The sequence below is a fragment of the Dasypus novemcinctus genome, chromosome 18, assembly GCF_030445035.2.
Source record: "Dasypus novemcinctus isolate mDasNov1 chromosome 18, mDasNov1.1.hap2, whole genome shotgun sequence".
Classification (NCBI taxonomy): Eukaryota; Metazoa; Chordata; class Mammalia; order Cingulata; family Dasypodidae; genus Dasypus; species Dasypus novemcinctus.
In genome coordinates, this window is record NC_080690.1 from 81,392,960 (window position 1) to 81,397,445 (window position 4,486).

The 4,486-nt window shown below is 38.4% G+C and overlaps 1 pseudogene; it reads left to right on the plus strand.

Moving 5' to 3' along the window:
- The first annotated feature begins 419 nt into the window (after nt 1–419).
- LOC101425615 (elongation factor 1-alpha 1 pseudogene) lies at nt 420–2,000 on the plus strand (annotated as a pseudogene).
- The last annotated feature ends 2,486 nt before the right edge of the window (nt 2,001–4,486 follow it).

The window sequence follows — 4,486 nt, forward strand, 5'->3', positions numbered from 1 at the left end:
AAACAGTGGGTCAAGGAGGAAATCTCAAAAGAAATTAATAACTACCTTGAAACTAATGAAAATGATAACACAACATATCCAAACTTATGGGGTACAGTAAAAGCAGAACTGAGAGGGAAATTTACAGCCATAAATTCATACACCAAAAAAGAAGAAAGAGTTAAAGTTGAAGAATTAAATGCACACTTGGAGGAATTAGTTAAAAAACAGCAAACTAACCCCAAAGGAAGAAGAAAGAAAGAAATGACAAAGGTCAGAGTAGAACTAAATGAAATAGAAAATAAGAAACACTGAAAAAATAAACAAAACCAAGAGCTGGTTCTTTGAGAAAATCAATAAAATTGACAAACCCTTAGCTAGATTAACAAAGAAAAAAAAGAGAGAAGATGCGAAAACACAAAATAAGAAATGAGCTTTTCGCAACGGGTTTGCCGCTAGAACACAGGTATCGTGAAAACCAACGCTATATCTTAAGGCTAAAATGGGAAAGGAAAAGACTCACATCAACATTGTCGTCATTGGGCACGTAGATTCGGGCAAGTCCACTACTACTGGCCACCTGATCTACAAATGTGGAGGAATCGACAAAAGAACGATCGAAAAATTTGAGAAGGAGGCTGCTGAGATGGGAAAGGGATCCTTTAAGTATGCTTGGGTTTTGGATAAACTAAAAGCTGAACGTGAGCGTGGTATCACCATTGATATTTCCCTGTGGAAATCTGAGACCAGCAAATACTATGTGACCATCACTGATGCCCCAGGACACAGAGACTTCATTAAAAACATGATTACAGGCACATCTCAGGCTGACTGTGCTGTCTTGATTGTTGCTGCTGGTGTTGGTGAGTTTGAGGCTGGCCTCTCCAAGAATGGGCAGACCCGTGAGCATGCCCTTCTGGCCTACACACTGGGTGTGAAACAACTAATTGTTGGCGTTAACAAAATGGATTCTACTGAGCCACCCTACAGCCAGAAGAGATATGAGGAAATCGTTAAGGAAGTCAGCACATACATTATGAAAATTGGCTACAACCCTGACACAGTAGCATTTATGCCAATTTCTGTTTGGAATGGTGACAACATGCTGGAGCCAAGTGCTAATATGCCTTGGTTCAAGGGATGGAAAGTCACCCGTAAGGATGGCAATGCCAGTGGAACTGCGCTGCTTGAAGCTCTGGATTGCATCCTGCCACCTACTCGTCCAACTGACAAACCCTTGCGTCTGCCTCTTCAGGATGTCTACAAAATTGGTGGTATTGGTACTGTACCTGTGGGCCGAGTGGAGACTGGTGTTCTCAAACCGGGCATGGTGGTCACCTTCGCTCCAGTTAATGTTACAACTGAAGTAAAGTCTGTTGAAATGCATCATGAAGCTTTGAGTGAAGCTCTTCCTGGGGACAACTTGGGCTTCAATGTCAAGAACGTTTCTGTAAAAGATGTTCGTTGTGGCAACGTGGCTGGTGACAGCAAAAATGACCCACCAATGGAAGCAGCTGGCTTCACTGCTCAGGTTATTATCCTGAATCATCCAGGCCAAATCAGTGCTGGCTATGCACCTGTGCTGGATTGTCACACAGCGCACATTGCTTGCAAGTTTGCTGAGCTGAAGGAGAAGATTGATCGCCGTTCTGGTAAGAAGCTGGAAGATGGCCCCAAATTCCTGAAGTCTGGTGATGCTGCCATCGTTGACATGGTTCCTGGAAAACCCATGTGTGTTGAGAGCTTCTCCGACTATCCTCCTCTGGGTTGTTTTGCTGTTCGTGATATGAGCCAGACGGTTGCCGTGGGTGTCATCAAGGCAGTAGACAAGAAGGCTGCTGGAGCTGGCAAGGTCACCAAGTCTGCCCAGAAAGCTCAGAAGGCTAAATGAATGTTATCCCCAACACCTGCCACCCCAGTCTTAATCAGTGGTGGAAGAACGGTCTCAGAACTGTTTGTTTTAATTGGCCATTTAAGTTTAATAGTAAAAGACTGGTTAATGATAACAATGCACCATAAAACCTTCAGAAGGAAAGGAATGTTTTGTGGACCATTTGTTTTTGTGTGGCAGTTTTAAGTTATTAGTTTTTAAAATCAGTACTTTTTAAATGGAAACAACTTGACCAAAAATCTGTCACAGAATTTTGAGACCCATTAGAACAAAGTTTAATGAGAAAAACAAACAAACAAACAAAAAAACAAAATAAGAAATGAGAAAGGAGATATCACCACTGACCCCACAGATATAAAGACTATCATAAGAGGATACTTTGAAAAACTATATTCCAACAAAAACAACAATGTAGAGGAAATGGACAAATTCCTAGAAACACATAAGCAGCCTACATTGACAAAAGAAGAAGTTAATGATCTTGACAAACCAATCACAAGTAAAGACATAGAATTAGTCATTAAAAATCTCCCAAATAAAAAGAGCCCTGGACCAGATGGCTTCACAGGTGAATTCTACAAAACATTCCAGAAATAAGTAACACCAGTCTTGCTTAAACTCTTCCAAAAAATAGAAATGGAACATTGCCTAATTCTATGATGCCAACATTACTCTAGTACCAAAGCCAAACAAAGACACCACAAGAAAGGAAAATTACAGACCAATCTCTCTAATGAACCTTGACATGAAAATCCTTAACAAAATACTTGCTAATCCTATTCAACAACACATTAAACAAATTATTCACCATGACCAAGTGGGGTTCATTCCTGGTATGCAAGGATGGTTCAACATAAGAAAATCAATTAATATAATACACCACATAAACAGATGGAAAGAAAAAAATCACATGATCATACCTATAGATGCAGAAAAAGCATTTGACAGAATACAGCACCCTTTCTTGATAAAAACACTGCAAAAGATCGGAATTGAAGGAAACTTTCTGAACATGATAAAAAGTATATATGCAAAACCCACAGTTAGCATCATTTACAATGGTGAAATCCTAAAATCTTTCCCTCTAAGATCAGGAATAAGATGAGGATGCCCACTATCACCCCTTCTATTTAACATAGACTTAGAAGTACTTGCTCGAGCACTGAGGCAAGAACCAGACATAAAAGGCATCCAAACTGGACAGAAAGAAGTAAAAATTTCACTATTTGCAGATGATATGATCCTATTCATAGAAAACTCTGAGAAGCCTACAACAAAGCTTCTAGAACTTATAAATGAGTTTAGTAAAGTTACAGGTTACAAGATAAATGCACAAAAATCAGTAGCACTTCTGTACATCAATAATAAGCATTCTGAGGAGGAAATCAGGAACCAAATACCATTCATGATAGTAAATAAAAAAATCAAACATCTAGGAATAAATTTAACTAAAGATGTAAAAAACTTATACACAGAAATCTACACAACACTCTTCAAGGAAATCAAAAAGATCTAAATAAATGGAAGAATATTCCCTGTTCATGGATAAGAAGACTAAATAATATTAAAATGTCTATCCTAACAAAACTGATCTACAGATTCAATGCAATCCCAATAAAAATCAACAAATCATTCTGTAATGAACTAGAGAAACTAGCTATGAAATTTATTTGGAAAGGAAATAGCCAAAGACATATTGTAAAAGAAAAATGAAATTAGAGGAATCATACTACCTGACTTCAAAACATACTACAAAGCTACAGTAGTGAAAAAAGCATGATATTGGCACAAGGATAGACACACTGACCAATGGAACCAAATTGAGAGTTCTGATATAGATCCTCATATATACAGTCATATGGTATTTGACCACCAAATCCTCTCAACTGGGACAGAATGGTCTCTTCAACAAATGGTGCCTGGAGAACTGGATATCCATATGTAAAAGAATGAAAGAGGATTACCAATTCACACCTTATACAAAAATAAACTCAAGATGGATCATAGACCTAAATATAAGAGCCAAGACCATAAAGACTTTGGAAAGCAGTGTAGGGAAGCATCTACTGGACCTTGTACTAGGAAATGGCTTCATGAATTTCACACCAAAAGCACGAGCAGCAAAAGAACAAACAGATATAATGGAATTTCCTAAAAATTAAAGCCTTCTGCACCTCTAAGGTGTTTGTCAAGGAAGTGAAAAGAGAGCCTACACAATGGGAGAAAATATTTGGTAACCATGTACCTGAGAAGGAGACTTACAACCTGCATATATAAAGAACTCCTCTATCTTGAAAATAAAAAGACAAACAACCCATTTAAAAATGGGAAAAAGATTTAAACAGACACTTCTCCAAAGAAGAAATACAAATGGCTAAAAAGCACATGAAAAAATGTTCCAAATCTCTAGCTATTAGGGAAATGCTAATCAAAACAACGAGATACCATCTTACTCCTGTAAGATTGGCAGCTGTGAAAAAAAAAGACTACAAATGCTGGAGAGGATGTGGAGGAATGGGAACATTCATCCACAGCTGGTGGGACTGCTGGAGGATCCAGCCATTCTGGAGGAGAGTTTGGTAGTTTCTCAAAAATCTAGGGAAACGGATTTGGCCC